At 42.1% G+C, this 17,433-nt stretch overlaps 1 protein-coding gene across 1 annotated transcript in view; it reads right to left on the bottom strand.

Annotated features, from left to right (window-relative positions):
* Window positions 1–17,198, bottom strand: part of LOC149447469 (uncharacterized) — a 106,810-nt gene extending 89,612 nt beyond the window's left edge. The window contains exon 1 of the mRNA XM_089652528.1: window positions 17,056–17,198. The gene's annotated coding sequence lies outside the window, so the exon portion shown is untranslated. The remainder of the gene's footprint in view (window positions 1–17,055) is intronic.
* Between the last annotated feature and the right edge of the window lie 235 nt (window positions 17,199–17,433).

Here is a 17,433-nt window from a genome sequence, read left to right as displayed (position 1 = left end):
ATAATATTATTAAGTCAAAATGCATGAAACACCAAACAATGAAAGTATTTTGATGACAAAACCCCGATTATGATGAACAGCCATGTCCACAATAAATCTCTACATGTGTAGTGAAATAGAGACTCTCATACCCACCCCCACAAAAAAAAAAACCCACACTGCTCCTTACTGGAAAAGAGGGGTCACAGACCAGATCAGGTGATCCCCTTGACAACGTCTATTGAGACAAAACGAACGTCGAGGCTGGGCGGAGATTGTGTTGACGTCACCCACACCTGTCTGGAGCTGGCACCAGCAGTGTTTATGACTTACATGCTCATTTGCCTTTGAAGTTTGTGTTTTTTTAATTCATTTTAACAAATCATTTGTACGTTATCACACTATCTGGAGTATTATCCTTTTTGACTGAGCACGCAGCCAATCATAGTAAGGGTGGAAGAGAGGAGAGAGATACCGAAGCCTGTGACACCTCTTTTCCATCTAGGACAGGGGTCTGCAACTTTTAAGACATAAAGAGCCACTTGGACCCGTTTCCGAAGGGAAAAAAAAGACTGGGAGCCGCAAAACCATTGCAACATTTAAAACAAATCCGACACTGCATATATTGTTTCTTACCTTAATGCTATATACAGGATCGTGCAGTTAGCTTCATCCCCCATAGTAATTCATCCCCCATATAGTAATTCATCCCCCATATAGTAATTCATCCCCCATATAGTAATTCATCCCCCATATAGTAATTAATTCCCCATATAGTAATTCATCCCTCCCATAGTAATTCATCCCCCTTATAGTAATTCATCCCCCTTATAGTAATTCATCCCCCCTATAGTAATTCATCCCCCCTATAGTAATTCATCCCCCCTATAGTAATTCATCCCCCATAGTAATTCATCCCCCATGTAGTAATTAATTCCCCATATGGTCTCAATTCACTTACCTTTGCTCCGCGCGTTCCTCTTGCTGTGTTCCCGCGCTGTGTTCCGGTCTTCAGGGCGGACTGTGAGAGGAGAGGAGTTCGTCACGCTGCCCCGCCTACATCCTGGCTGCCCCGCCTACATCCTGACAGCCAATGTTCCACGCTCCGCGGGCCGGATTAAAAGAGTCCTGACTTTTGAGGCGGCCGCCCGAGAGGAGGGAGGGGAGCGGGCGCCCGGCACACAGAAGAGCCGCATGTGGCTTGCGATCCGCGGCTTGCCGACCACTGAAACCCTATTGCCTGTCACCTGGTGGGCAGTGTGCTCCGGAGCCGCAGCAAAGATGAAAAAGAGCCGCATGCGGCTCTGGAGCCGCGGGTTGCCGACACCCGATCTAGGATGTTGCAACCAAGATATGTTCAGCATCATGCTCTGTTAGATCACCTATAATCTGGGGTCTAGCTATTCAGTAAGGAGCAGGGTTTTGTTGTTTTTTTTGGGGTGGTGGGTATGAGAGTCTCTATTTCACTAAACACGTGGAGGATTATTGTGGACATGGCTGTTCATCATAATTGGGATTTTGGTATCAAAAGACTTTCATCGTTTGGCGTTTCATGCATTTTGACTTAATAATATTATTGGTAGGAGCACATTTAAAGTAAAAGTGACTCACTATTAGTATTTTTTATCAATAGTGCAACAATAACTGGATATCAAATAGTAATTGTATAGCATGTCAAAACAAAACATGTAGAAGAGAATGTAGCACAAAGCAAGTAATATTGTTGGTCTAGAAATATTGACATACCGCAGAAACAAATTCATAAAAATTGAGGGAAAGAACATTGAAGTATAGTAATTTAGAACAAAGCATTGCTCAAACTGGGGTGTAGGGTATCAGAATACTATGCCTCTGGTATTACTAGGTTCTGGATTGTCATTATTAAGAAGCCTGATAGTCACTGGAGTTATATCATTATATAGAACAGCTTGGATGCGTAAACCATAAGTTCCATTTCAAGCAGGGATGCACCGAAATTTCGGCCACAGAAACATATTGGCCGAAAATAGCTATCGGCATTTCTTATCGAGTTTTTAAATATAAATGCCAGATTTTTTTTCTTCACTATAGCTCACATAATTAGCTGTCACTTTCCCCCCAGCTAAAAGAAACAAAGTTTCCTTTTAGTGTCTTTCCCGAAATAGAAGAAAACAAAAAATTTTCCTTTAGCTCTGGGGAAAGGGACTATTGGTCCCCTATGTGATAACAATAAAAATCCATAAGTTAAAAATAAATAAATAAAAATATACATGAAAGTAAAAAAAAAAATACAAAAAAAAAAAAAATTGGAGCCTCCCCACCCCCACATATGCAGACTTTTCGGTTTCAGTTCGGTTTTCGTCCTCATGCATTCTGAATTTTTGGTATCGGTTTCGGCACCCAAATTTTTATTTCGGTGCACCACTAATTTCAAGTAAAATTTAAATTTAGGCATAGTAGAATTCGTTAAAGCAAAATTTTTTCAAAAGTGCAGTAGCAATTAAGGTCAGCAATGGTTTCGGAACAGATGGTGAAAGGTCAGCATTCAATCTTCTAAAAAATTTTAAGTTTTGCTGCTAAAAGTATGTAATACAATAGCTCTAGCTGGTGCAGAGATCTAATCAACATTGAGGTGAAGGAGGGCCATCTCTAACATAGGAGAATTGGGAGAAGGTGTGAATTCAGAAAAAAAGCTAAATATACTGTTCCAGAATGATCGTAATGAATTATATGTACGAGTGAGCCTACAGACGCACAGTTACACCAGGCATTTGGGAGGGGTGGTAGAATAGTAGAATTTAGCTAGAATTAGTAGAATTTGTATGGAGTGAGGTACCCTCTATGTGTTACTTTATACATTTGTTCCCAGTGATCAGTGCAAAAAGAGGAAGCATATAAATACTGGTACATTAAGCCATTTAAGAGAGGGAAATTATTTGCCTATATTGCGATCTTATTTCAGAAAGGAAGAAAGTTTCACAAATGAAGATTTATTCTGCAGTTTGTTGTAAAAGCATGAAATTCCTTTCTTCGGTGATAGTATTAAAGAAGAGATATATCTATAGAGGTAGTGATAGGTATAGGGGTTGTTTGTAGAAGATGCCAAATTTGTTAGTATTTAAAGAAATCTTGAGAAGGTATTAGGAATGTGTTTTGTAGCTATTTAAAGGATTTCATATGAGAGTGTGTAAATAGGTCCTGTAGAAAGTGTATGCCTTGATTGGTCCAGGAGTGCACTTTTAATTGAGGGATATACTATTCATTAATGGCAGTTGGTAGTTGGAAAGTTTGGGACGCTTTGGATATAGGAGACAGAGCTTAGTTGTGCTAGAGCTGTGAGGGTAGCTTGAATGGAGGGATATTGGGAGTCTACAAGTTTGTGTTTGAATAGGGCTGCAATTAAGAGTGCGTGCCATGGAGCGGGGAATTAAGTTTTCCTCAATACGTGCCCATAGTTTGTCAGGGGGTGGGTTCCACCAGAAACGCGTCTGATGCAATAAGGCCGTTAGCTAATAGTGATACATGTTGGGAAGTGATACATGTTGGGATGGGAAACAACCCCAATGGATTTATGTTTAATCATGATCAAGTAGGAACATAGAGGAGGTTTCCCTTTCCATATATAGTGGTTTAAAATAGAGTGTAGTTTTGTGAAGGATTGTGGTATTTGAACAGGGATGATCCTAAAGAAATAGAGAATGTTTAGAATAAGTAGCATTTTGAAGGAGGCAATTCTACCAATCATAGAAAGCTCAGCTTTAGTAAAGTTTTGGAGCTCTTGGGGAACATATGAGAGAATGGGTTTAAAGTTTAACTCCTATAATGTAGTGGTTGAGTTAGGGATGTTAATACCTAGATACCTGATTGAAATCGGGAGCCCACACATACGGAAAGGTGGATTTGAGGGACTGTTTCAGTGGAGTTGGGATGTTTATACCAAAGATTTGGGATTCGGGATTATTTATTTTATAGTAGAAAAGGGTACTAAAAAGGTAGTGAGGAGTTCTTGTACCTTTAAGAGTGATGATAGTGGATTTGTAAGGATTAGGATAACACAGTTGGTGAAGAGGCCGATTTTGTTATGAATTTGCCCTATTTTCACTCCCGCTATGGTAGAAGATGCTCTGATCGATTGTGCTAGGGGTTCCATGAGCAGTGCAAATATAGGCGATGAAAGTGGGCATCCTTGTCGGGTGCCATTTGTAATCATAAATTCTTGCAATAATATTCCAGAGGTGAGTACTTTTGCTGAAGGCTGGGAGTATAGAGCCATAATAGCTGACCATATGGGACCTGCAAATCCAAATTTGTGTAATGTGGCTTCCTGGAACCCCCAGTGTACCCAATCAAAGTTTTTTTCCGCATCTAATGCAAGAAAAAGCGTTGGGATGTGTTTCAACAGATCAAAGAATGTTAAGGATACGTCTACTTTTGATAAAACTAACTTGATCAGGATTAAAGTGGGTAGAATGCCAAGAAGTCTTAGGGCTATTATTTTAGCGTAGATTTTAATATCAGTGTTTAATAATGAAATGGGCATATACAGTGGGGATCGAAAGTTTGGGCACCCCAGCTAAAAATTTGTATTAATGTGCATAAAGAAGCCAAGGAAAGATGGAAAAATCTCCAAAAGGCATCAAATTACAGATTAGACATTTTTATAATATGTCAACAAAAGTTAGATTTTATTTCCATCATTTACACTTTCAAAATAACAGAAAACAAAAAAATGGCGTCTGCAAAAGTTTCGGCACCCAAACTAATTAGTTCGGGTTAATATTTTGTACTGCACCCTTTGGCAAGTATCACGGCTTGTAAATGCTTTTTGTAGCCATCCAAAAGTCTTTCAATTCTTGTTAGAGGTATCTTTGCCCATTCTTCCTTACAAAAGTCTTCCAGTTCTTTGAGATTTCTGGGCTGTCTGTCACGCATTGCTCTTTTAAGGTCTATCTATAGATTTTCAATTATGTTGAGGTCAGGAGATTGTGGCCATGGCAAAACCTTCAGTTTACCCCTCTTGATGTAATCCCCCGTGGATTTCGAGGTGTGTTTAGGATCATTATCCATTTGTAGAAGCCATCCTCTCTTTAACTTCAGCTTTTTCACAGATGGCATCAAGTTACCAACCAAAATTTTCTGAAATTTTATTGAATCCATTTTTCCTTCTACTCGTGAGATGTTCCCTGTGCCACTGGCTGCAACACAACCCCAAAGCATGATTGATCCAACCCCATGCTTAACAGTTGGACAGAGGTTCTTTTCATTAAATTCTGTGCCCCTTCTTCTCCAAACGTACCTTTGCTCATTCCGGCCAAAAAGTTCAATTTTAACCTCATCGGTCCACAGAACTTGTTTCCAAAATGCATCAGGCTTGTCTATATGTTCATTTGCAAAGTTCAAACAATGATTTTTGTGGTGAGGACATAGAAGAGGTTTTCTTCTGATTACTCTTCCATGAAGACCATATTTGTACAAGTATCTCTTTATAGTGGAATAGTGTACCACAACTCCAGTGTCTGCCAGGTCTTTCTGGAGGGATCGTGCAGTCAAACGTGGGTTTTGAATTGTTTTTCTTTAGGGAAGTGACCTAATGTCATGGCAGCATTAAAAATAGTTAGGCGAGGGGCTAGTTGGGCATTAAAGTACCTATGGAATTCATTGGGAAAACCATTAATGCCCAAGGATTTGGATAGAGGAAGCGATGTGATTACAGTGGATATTTCCTTGGTAGTAATTTGCTGAGATAGGGAGTTAATTTGCAAAGCTGAGGATTTGCAAAGAGATGGTAGGTTGAGAGGTGTCAGAAATTCAATATTGTGTTCAATGTCTGGCTGTACAGTTGTAGGGTCTGACTGAAGATCGTAAAGGGAAGTGTAAAATTTGGTTTGGGTCCATTAGAAGCATTTTGGAGTCCTAGTCAATGAGACAAGAAATCCTTGTCTTTCGTTGTTTGGCTTTGATGCGTCTTGCTGTGTAGGCACCGATTTTTTATTAAGTACTAGGATTTGTATTTCAATAGTCTAATTTGGTATAGGATATGTGTACTAAGAGCTTGGCGTGCAGCTCAAAGGTCTGCAGTCAATTGGTGAGTAGGAGCAGATTGTTAGGGTGGCAAATTTCTGTGATCTTAGAGTTTTAGCGTGGGAGCCAATTCTTAGGAGGATATCTCACATAAAGGCTTTATGGGCAAGCCATAACGTGGTGTGATCGATGTCACTGGTAGCATTTGTTGAAAAGAAGAAGTCATGAGCTTCAGAAATTTGGGCAGGATTCGATGAAAGATAGGTGTTAAGTTGCAATAATGGAGACAGAGATGAAGCCAGGGAGTCCGAGACATCAATCAACCCCAGCACATGGTCTAACTATGTGATCAACCCTATCAGAGGAAAGGCTATGTTGCAGCGACCATTTATCAGTAACATGTCTACCCATGAATATGAATCATGAGCAACTGAAAAATAAGTGTAATCACGTTCTGTAGAATGATGACAGCGCCAGATGTCAAACAAGTTATTGGATTGTAAAAAGGTATTGAGAAAGTTAGTGTGTAACCAGTTGGAGGCCATGGTACCAATAGCTGGGTTGACTACAGAATTTAAATTACCACACAGAATTAAGAGCCCTTGAAGGACCTCACTGACTTTTTTCAGACGTTTAGTAAGAAATTTGATCTGTTTGACATTGGGAGCATAAATGTTAACCAGGGTGAATACAACATTATTGAGCTTACACGCCATATCAAGCATCTGACATTTACATCTATATGGTCGCAATATGTTGGAAAAATCAGAGAGCTTATGGTGATTAACACCCCCGCTTTCTTCTTAGAAGAACAGGCTGTAAAGACCCGTGGGGATAGTCTTTGAGGTGCAACTTAGGCAAAATCTCTTTGGGAAAGGGAGTCTCTTGGATGAATAAAACATCTCCTTTGAGTCTTGTTCTGTAAAGCAGATCTTTTAAAAAAGGCTGTTTAAGCTCCTAGCATTTAAAATTATTCTAAAGGTTTATTTTTTTTTTTTTTTTTAAATAAAAAATAACAAACGTCTATATTTACCTGCTGTGTTCAATGGTTTTGCACAGAGCAGCCTGGATCCTCCTCTTCTCGGGTCCCCCGCAGGCTCTCCTGGCTCCTCCCCCGTCGGTGCCCCCACAGCAAGCAGCTTGCTATGGGGGCACCCAATGATCCGTGTGTTCATTAACACACGGAGCTGCAACTTGGCCCCGCCCCCTCTCTTCTCATTGGCTGACTGCGAATTACAGCAGTGGGAGCCAATGGCTCCAGCTTCTTTCTCAGCCAATGAAAAGAAGGAGTCCCGGGATAGCGGAGACTCCAGTGTACATCGCTGAATTGAGAGGGGGCTGGGGTTATGCTGCACACAGGTTTTTTACCTTCATGTATAGAATGCATGAAGGTAAAAAACCTTGAGCCTTTAGAACCACTTTAAGAAGAGGATTTTGACATGCATAATAAGACGACATGAGATAGCTTAAGGTTGATAGAGGTTGGAGTTAATCCTTCTTCAAGCACAAAAAAGGCAATGGGTATAGATATATAAACCCAGTAGTTGGGGTTAGCATATCAAGATTGGAGTGTGGTGTGATTCAGCATAGCGTGCTTTAAAAAAAACAACTGTAGAAAAAAAAAATAATCAGGTAACATGAGCAACTGAACAGCTGCAAAATGTTGGGGGTATAGAGTAAAACTGTGATACATGGGTATCACATACTTGGCTCCATAAGTTAAATATTAACAATATCTTGTAAGGGGCGTAATGCGTCCAGAAAGAAATTCAGGTCCAGTCCATATGTACTTTCATGGGACTGCGCTCTTCTAGAATTACAGTATCTAGGGCCAGAATATGCCAATCTTTGAGTAATTAGAAGCCCGATTCCATGGAATGAATTGTATGGGTTTTCCCTTGTTTGGAAATCCCCATTTGTAGGAGATTGTGTTTTTTTTTTTTAAGGCTTTGGTGATGCTTGCCAATTTTCGTCTATTTTGTGCTGTCGCTACTGATAGGTCAGCGTAGAGGGAAATGCCATTGCATTTAGAGAGAGAGAGATGGATTGCATCTTGCCACTCGCATCGCCTGGTCTTTAATATGGTAAAAATTAATTCTGGCAAGAACATCATGTGGCACTTGGTTCGGAAGAAACAATGGTTTAGGCAATCTATGGATTGGGCTGCACAGTGGCTAAATGCTTAGCACTTCCACCTGGCAGTACTAGGGTCGCAGGTTTGAATCCCAACCCCACCTGCCTGGAGTTTGCATGTTCTCCCTGTGACTGCGTGGGTTTCCTCCCACACACCAAAGACATGTTGGTAGGTTAATTGGCTACTGTCTAAATTGGCCCTAGTATGTATATGTATGAATGTGAGTTAGAGGCTTCAGATTGTACGCTCCTTGAGGGTTAGGGACTGATATGAATGTACAATATATGTATGTAAAGTGCTGCGTAAATTGACGGCGCTATATAAGTACCTGAAATAAATAATAATAATTCTGTCAATAACCAATACCCAATCTTTTGCTTCTGGGAGCAATTCTGAGAGAAGCTGGCGAACAAAATTGTGGAGTAATGGTGCTGTTACTATTTCCGGGATCCCTCTAAATTTGATGTTATTGTACCTACACCTAGCTTCTAGGTCGCCTAATTTGGTGGCAATATGCTGGATGGCGGTTGCATGGTCATTATGTGCCTTGTACAGTTGTGTTCAAAATATTAGCAGTCAGACATCACTAACCTGATCAATCACTGTTTTTGGTAGAAATTATATTTCTACATGGCAAATAATTTACTAGCAGGTGGAGTAGAGTAATAGAAATCCAACAGACCCAACAGTCATGACATGCATGCTGATGATTCTGTGTAATTGAATCACTAATTGAAAGGGGCATGTTCAAAATAATAGCAGTGTGGAGTTCTATTAGTGAGGTCATTCATTCTTTGAAAAACAGGTGGCAATTATTGCCCTTATTTAAGGAAGGAAGGCAGCAAATGTTGTACATGCTGGTTACAGTGCATTTCGCTCTGAAATTCTGAGGAAAATGGGTCATTCCAGACATTGTTCAGAAGAACAGCATACCTTGATTAAAAAGTTGATTGGAGAGGGGAAAACATATAAAGAAGTGCAGAAAATGATAGGCTGCTCAGCTAAAATGATTGCAAATGCTTTAAAATGGCAACCAAAACCTGAAAGACATGGAAGAAAGTGAAAAACTACCTTTGGAATGGATAGAAGAATAGCCAAAATGGCAAGGACTCAGCCAACAATCAGCTCCAGGAAGATCAAAGAAGGTCTAAAGTTACCTGTGAGTACTGTTACAATTAGAAGACGCCTATGTGAAGCCAAGCTAACTGCAAGAAGCCCCCGTAAAGTCCCACTGTTGAAAAAAAGACGTGCTGAAGAGGTTACAATTTGCCAAAGAGCACATTGACTGGCCTAAAGAGAAATGGCGCAACATTTTGTGGACTGATGAAAGTAAGATTGTTCTTTTTGGGTCTAGTGGCCGGAGACAGTTTGTCAGACGACCCCCAAACACTGAATTCAAGCCACAGTACACTGTGAAGACAGTGAAGCATGGTTGCGCAGGCATCATGATATGGGGATGTTTCTCATACTAAGGTGTTGGGCCTATTTATCACATACCAGGGATCATGGATCAGTTTGAATACATCAGAATACTTGAAGAGGTCATGCTGCCTTATGCTGTAGAGGTAATGCCCTTGAAATGGGTGTTCCAAGAAGACAACGACCCCAAACACGCCAGTAAACGTGCAACATCTTGGTTCCAGACCAACAAGATTGACGTTATGGAGTGGCCAGCCCAATCCCCGGATCCTAATCCAATAGAAAACTTGTGGGGTGACATCAAAAATGCCGTTTGAGGCAAAACCAAGAAATAGAGAAGAACTGTGGAATGTAGTCCAATTATCCTGGGCTGGAATACCTGTTCACAGGTGCCAGAAGTTGGTTGACTCCATGCAACACAGAAGTACAGCAGTTCTCAGAAACAGTGCTTATACAACTAAATATTCATTAAGTGATTCAAAGGAAAGCAAAATCTTCAAACATTTTTCAGTTTATATAGTGAATGTTTGCGTTTGTAAAGAAGAATACAAACACTGCTATTTTTTTGAACAGTTCAATATTCACTTTTCTTCAATTTTTTTTAGAGGAACAACACAAATTTGATATAGGTTTCGTCATGTTTTGATTTGGATTAAAATGTTTAGTGTTCCCAATGCATTTGTGTGTATGGAAATAAAAGCTATTAGAAGGATTTTGAGCTTTATTCACTTTTTTCAACACACTGCTATTATTTTGAACACAACTGTAGATGTCATCCGTCTTATTTTCCACATGGGAAACTCTGGTGCATAAAACTTGTACAGTAGAGGTTATCCCTGATATCATTTGAGTCATATCTGAATGGAGGGATTCTCCTAGACAGATTAACGTATGTTTCAGGTCTGTAATGGTGGCAGGTTGTGTGGATGCAGGGAAATCTTCAAGGGAACATGGTTGCAGCACTGAGTGAAGCACAGTGTGGAGTGAGGTCTGATTTTCCCCCTTTTAATGTTTCTAGGTTTTGGCAGGGCTTTGTGTGGAGGGGCTATCAGGGGGAGACTAACTGTGTGGAAGGTGGGATCCGCAGAAGATAGCTGTGGAAGTGGAGCAGTCTGATTCTGTGTCCTCGGCTCAGGAGTCAGTGTGCTGATTGTCAGAGGGAGCTCTGGATCCGCCATGCTGTTGGTCTCTTGCAGTTGCTTTGGTGATGAAAGCAGTCAGCTTCTTTAGTGCCAAGCGGGAAGGTTGCATCTTGGCATAGTGATAAGTGTCCCCAGATGTTAGCAGAACAAAGTGGGGTGAAAATTAGTCCCTTGGTGTTGCTATGGAGCCGCTGTATGTATTTGGGAGTGAGCAGCTCGGTCAAGGAACAGCCATTCTACTCTCTGCCGGACACACCCCCTATAAAGTGGAATTTCAGTCAGAAAAGGAAGTCCTGCTAGATCACTTCATTTTTGGCCCCTTTTGAAGGTATAGCTATTCTAAAACATTAAAAATAAGTGCCTATACTGTTTAAAATTCAGTAATATACTGCCTCACCCTGCTCTGCACATGCTCAGTTGCTCTCTATTTTTTGTCACTGTGCAGAAAATGTAGAGGCCAATCTGCTGACAGCCAAAAGATTTACTGCTGCTTATGGGCTCTGGGCTTCAGTATGGCAGGCTCCGGCAAGAAGAAACAAGAACAACGCTGGAGGCAATTTACAGCACACTCATTTTGGTAGCATAATTATTAATGTGGAATGTACTGTATGTTCCTTGCTAAAGAACGTTATTTTTATCCATAAAAAGTTAAAAGTGAGGTAAATACTGCAGAAAAATTAGATCACTTATTAAAGTCAATTCACTAAAAAATACACACATTCGTTATTTATCACCTGGTGTTTGCTGACAATATTTTAGAAATGTACAAAATTACAATTAGAGGAAATCTGCACTGGCCAGGAAGTGAAAAGTATACAAAAGTATCAGTGTGGAAATGTTCTCCGCTGAGTAAAACCACAACTCAACTGCAAAGTTTTACCACCCTCCAACCTCTCTTGTGAACAAGCCCTAATAATGCAGTCAGTCATAGTGACTCCGATCCCCACCATGGCAGTCACAGTGTCGCCACACCAGTGTATCTAGGAACAATTATCCTGATCACCGCCACACCAGTCCCAGTGTCACTAGACCAGTGCAGCCAGCAACTGAGTTCCTAATCACCATCACACCAGTGCAGTGTTGCCTCTGCCTGCCGCCTATAGTGGCCCTGGCCTGTTTATTGACATTTCTGTCTGTGGTCTGAACCAATTGTGTCTCTGCCTGAACGGATTATGTGTCAAGGTCCTACCTTTTCCCTGTGGTTATGTTACTTCATGTGCTGGTGTCCATCTTGGATTCTGCTGTGCATGATGGGAGCCCTTTTATGCCTTCAGGTTTCTGTGGTCCATCCTCCAGAGGGGTGTGGCTGATGACATATAAGCCTGTGGCCCGCACATGCTCTTTGCACTTGTGTCTTGTGTCTTTGTGTTGCTGTTACTCTGTTCTGACTCTCGTGACTCTCCTGGTATCTGATTTGGCTTGTCTTGACTATTCTTTGTATTCTCCTTTGATCTGACCCTCTGTTGCTGAACCCGGCTCGTGACCTGTGATTCTCGTCTGCTGTCCTGTACTGTTCTGTCCTGTTGTTGTTGACCCCGGCTTGTCTGACTACTCTTTTGTCTCTTCCACCAGCTACACGCCATTGGCGGCGGCCATTACCGCAGCTGAGGTGTCTCGGGGGCCGCGACCTGGTTCCTGGCTGCGTCAAGTCCATCCCCACCATCAGGGGCCCTGGTGAAGGGCAGCCTGGGACTTAGACTCCGCGCCCTGAGGGACTTTGGTCTGTGGGTGGTGGTTGTCGTCAGCCAGTGCGTTACATTGTTAGGCCTCCCTGTCCGTTCCTCAGCTCCTGCCCTGACATTATGTTCCTGTGAGGCACCAGTCCCAGACATCCCACTGCACCCCTGTAAAACAAGAAATCTTTTGATCTTTCTTTAGTTTCCTGTACCTCCTGGTCAGTGAACATGACATTCCAACAGGAAGGCTTGTTTGGCTTAGAGGAACAGGGACTGCTATAGGGGAAACTACACGAAGCTATATTTCCTGTCCACTCATATGGAGGAGACCATTAGAGTACACTGTTTTTGATACAACTGGTTGATTTTTGTGATACACAAGATACAATGTTGGGTACATAATTAGTACAGTCTCACATATGTGGTATCCACATACCGTGATAGGTTGCCACCTGAGCAATAAGTCCATCCATGAAATCTCCTTGCTACTAAATATTCCAAGATCAACTGTTAGTGCTATTACAACAAAGTGGAAGCAACTGCAAAAAACAGCAACTCAGCCTTGAAGTGGTAGGCCAGTAAACTGACAAAGCGGGGTCAGCACTTGCTGAAGCACACAGTGCGCAGATGTTCGCCAACTGTCTGCAGAGTCAATAGCTACAGATCAAATTTTGTGTGGTCTTCAGATTAGTACAACAACAGTGCTTAGAGAGCTTCATGGAAAGCTTTCCATGGCAGGAGAAGGTACATCCAAGCCTTACATCACCAAGTGCAATGCAAAGCTTCAGATGCAGTAGTGTAAAGCAATCCAACACTGGACTCTAAAGAATTGGAGAAGTGTTCCCTGGAGAAACGAATCACGCTTCTGTCTGGCAATCCGATGTACGTGTCTGGATTTGGCGGCTGCCAGGAGATTGCTTGACTGCATTGTGCTAATTGTAAAGTTTGGTGTGGGGTTGCTTTTCAGGGGTGGGGCTTGACCCCTTAGTTCCAGCGAAGTGGACTCTTAAAGCGTCAGCATACCAAAACATTTTGGACAATTTCATGCTCCCAACTTTGTGGGAACAGTTTGGGGATGGCCCCTTCCTGTTCCAACATGACTGCGCACCAGTGCACAAAGCAAGGTCCATAAAGACATGGATGAGCGAGTTTGGGGTGAAGGAACTTGACTGGCCCGCACAGAGTCCTGACCTCAACCCGACAAAACACCTAAACCTTGTGGACAGCCTTCCCAGAAGAGTTGAAGCTGGTATAGCTGCAAAGGGTGGGCCAACTCCATATTGAACCCTAACTGGGGATGCCATTAAAGTTTATGTGCGTGTAAAGGCAGTATATAGTGTGTATACCATGGTTTGTAGACTCCATAACTTTCACACAGGCTAAATAATGTACACTGATTTGGTTTTCCTCAACATAGAAATGTAGCAGAATAAATTTCGGTCTACATTTATGATTAAAGATTATTTATTTGCAAAGTTGTACCATAGAAACTAAGTGAAACTTTTTTTCAAAATTCTCAAGCTTTATATAGCAAACAAAAAAAACTGTGGTGATTAAACATCACCAAAAGAAAGCTCTGTCTCACAAAAAAAAAAGGGGGGTAATATAAAATCCAGTACAGTGTTTCATGACTCAGCAATTATCATTCAAAGTGTGACAGCACTGAAAACAGAAAAATAGCCTGAGCAGGAAGGGACTGAAACAATCAGGTCTTCAAGCAGCATTACTTCCACTCCCGTTCTATTATGACTTACACACCTTTTCTGCATATTACATGTGTTATGACAGCCCCTTCCCAAACACTGGGTCTACTGTCATAACCTCTGCGCTACTCTCCTGCACATACTGCCTGATTGCACAACAGCAAGTAGCAGGGAGTATCTCAGCACCACTCCACTCAGCAAAAGGAGGGTCACATACTCACCAGTACAAACGCATGGAGGGTACAGCCTCCCACGACAGACCGCTTCCTGTCAAAGCAGGGGAGCTGTTTGCCTAAAGGGGCACTCTGACAAATCAACTCAAGGCCAACCAGTCATACATGCTCACTGTGAAATCTCTCACAGGCTGCCTTAAAATCTTGGATAGGGCTGGTTTAGCTGATCTGCATGCTGACCAGGGCGGACTTCAAGGATCTACAATATCCAACCTATTACCCAGGTAGTAATTGACTGAAGATCTAAAAGCAATAAAGGAAAAAGAAGGGAACTAAATTTCCAACAGAGAGCTTAGGTTCTCACTCCTGGACACGAGGCAAAAAAACAGGGCTTCCTTTAACACAATGGTTGCCAACCTCAGTTCTAAATGATCCCCAACAGACCAATTTCCCTTAGAAAAAATAAATACCAGTCCATTGACATTGATTTAAAGCAGCATTTTTCAACCAGGGTGACTTTGAGTTTCTTCAAGGGAGCCTTGGCAAAAACGTTTGCCCAAAAATTGTATACAAGCCAGTGAATGAATGAAGCCTGACTGTTACCTACACAAAGCCACAAGTTTTCATGTGCACCATTACAACCTTCTAGCTGCTGGTGTCCTAACAACCAATGACACTACCAGTTGATAAGGACACTGGACGCCTGCTCAGCATCCTTGTTTGCCCTTCTCCATCAGCATTGGGGTTTCATTAGTCGAGTGAGGAAGAGAAACAAAGAGAAGAATTGGAAGACTAATCCTGTGTGCAAAGGTATATTTGCTTTGAAAAATAAATTACCTCTAATGTTGGGTGGCCTACATGTGTGGATGTTGCTATGTTGTGTAAAACTATTAGTTTAGTTTATATTTTAGAATGGGGTGCTTTGACTGAAAAAAATTTGAGAAACACAGATTTAAAGTGGCTGTAAAGGTAGAAGGGTTTTTTTTTTACCTAGGGCCAGTCCACACCACAAAAAAGCACTCCAGATGCATTTTTGCTTACAGTTCACAGCACATTCCGTTCCAATGCGGTTTTGATACATTGTGCTGTGTTCCAGTACATTTATCTTTTTTTTCTGCACTGGAACTGACTGCACTGGTGTGAACTAGGACTACTGGAATACATGAAAAACACTGCGCATGCATTTTAAACGCAAAAAAAAAAAAAAAAAAGCACCGGACTGCATCTGATGTGAACCAGCCCTCATGCATTCTATGCATGAAGGTAAAAAAAAAACCTTGTGTGCATCTCCCCCGCAGTCCCCCCTTATACTTACCTGAGCCCGATCCAACAATATGCACGAGAGCTGAGACTCTTTTGGCTAGCTCACTTCTCAGTGGCTTACAGACAGCAATGGGTGCCAGTGACTCCCACTGCTGTCAATCACAGCCAGTGAGGAGGGGGCGGGGCTGAGCTGCACTCTGTGTCTTTCATAGGCACACAGAAGCGACTCAAGAGTGAGCCTACACGAGTGTCCACCATAGGAAGCAATAGTATAGGTGGACACTCATCGGGTGGAGGGACCAGGAGCACCGGTGGGGGACTCGAGAAGAGGAAGTTTGGGGTTGCTCTGTGCAAAACCATTCCACAGAGCAGGTTAATTATGACATGTTATTATAATAAAAAAAACAGCATTTACAATCACTTTAAAGGATAAATTCAGAGCAGACAGTTTTACACTGACAGAAAAAATCAATAAACTACCATAGTGCTCAACAGCACTGTGGTAGTTCATGAAAAACTACAAGAGGACAGCCGCAAAGGCTGTCAGGACTTTTAGTCTTCCCATTCACAGAATACTGTGCGGAGTCCCACATGGGTGCTTTTTTTTTTTTTTTTAATGAGTGACAGCTAGCAGGGTGAGAAGATCCCCAGTTAGGTGTCACAATGAGAGATTGGGGGAGGGAGTCAGGGGCTGGTACAACTGTAACATGTTACACCCTTAATATGGGTATAACATGTTACAAAAGGTGAACATGTCTTTTAAACCACCTCTGAATGGTAGGTGAAATCCTGAATAAATGACATGTTGAGGGAACCACTGCTCTGGCAGGTGCCCCTCCTTGGCTGTGCTTTTGTGCCTGGCGTCCTTCTGCAGGTGGTGCTATATAGCAAGGGTCAGACTTTCAATATCTGCGCTACTCCTTTCAAAAAGCGGAAGGAAAAAAAAAAAAAAATCCTTCGGTCTCCAAGAGACATGCGGACATTTCCACCTTCCAAAAAAACCTGCAGAAAACGAAAAAGATAATAGAATCTACAAGCGAAAACCTGGTAAATTCAAAGACAGAGGAAAAAAGTTATATTTCTCAAACTATACAGGAGAAATGGCCGGCTACTATTGATCACTGTGCCACAGTAGTTCACGAGGACAAGTGTGCTACAAGTTTTCCAGCAGTAGGACGGGTGTGATAGAAAATGTAACAGAAAACAATTACAGATGTCACAAGAACATGCCACTGAGATGACAAAACAAACATTTCCATAAAAAGAATTTGCCTTCCAAATGCAGCTGGCTGGAACGGAACCTAACAGCCTATAATTAAACAGAGTGACGAAGGATAGGGCACCAATGCCTTAGCGAAGCTCTGAGCCCAACTTTCCCACACCACACTCTATGGTACTCAACCCCGGCAAGCAGCCAGGAGAATGCACTAAGCGGAGCTCATACACAACTCGGTTAGGACTCATCCAATCCCCCAAAACCGCTGCTCGCCTTGGCCCAGAAAGCTATGAGAAATAATGTTACAGCCACTATTACACGATATACAGAACGTCGGGCGTCTTATTTACCTGTCCCTCAGTCTCCGCCGATCAGCTAGACCACAGCCCCGCAGCTGCTCTACAGAACTCAGCACTTCTATCGGCCAGTCAGGTAGTGACGTCACGTTCTCTCGAGATAGTGGTCACATGATGCCGTTGCTAAGGTGTGTGAGCTTGTACCAGAACTGCGCACTGTTTAGCAGTCCTCTCCTCCCTTAGGTTACTTAGGATCTCTGTGGAATATGGACAGGCATGAAGGGATTTCAGCCTTAATGGATCGCAAGAAAAATATTAAATGGAAGATAAAGCAGAATGTCACTCTCTCAAGCAACGCTATTGTCAATCCTTATCCACTGCCCTCCTGAGGATTTACCCCCCTTCCTGACCAGGCCATTTTTTGCGATACGG

The sequence above is a fragment of the Staurois parvus genome, unplaced genomic scaffold (genome assembly GCF_062004578.1).
Source record: "Staurois parvus isolate SC_StPar_1 unplaced genomic scaffold, SC_StPar_1.0 ptg000685l, whole genome shotgun sequence".
NCBI classification, from domain to species: Eukaryota; Metazoa; Chordata; class Amphibia; order Anura; family Ranidae; genus Staurois; species Staurois parvus.
The sequence above is the reverse complement of the archived record's forward strand: the minus strand, read 5'-3'. Positions and strand labels throughout refer to the sequence as shown.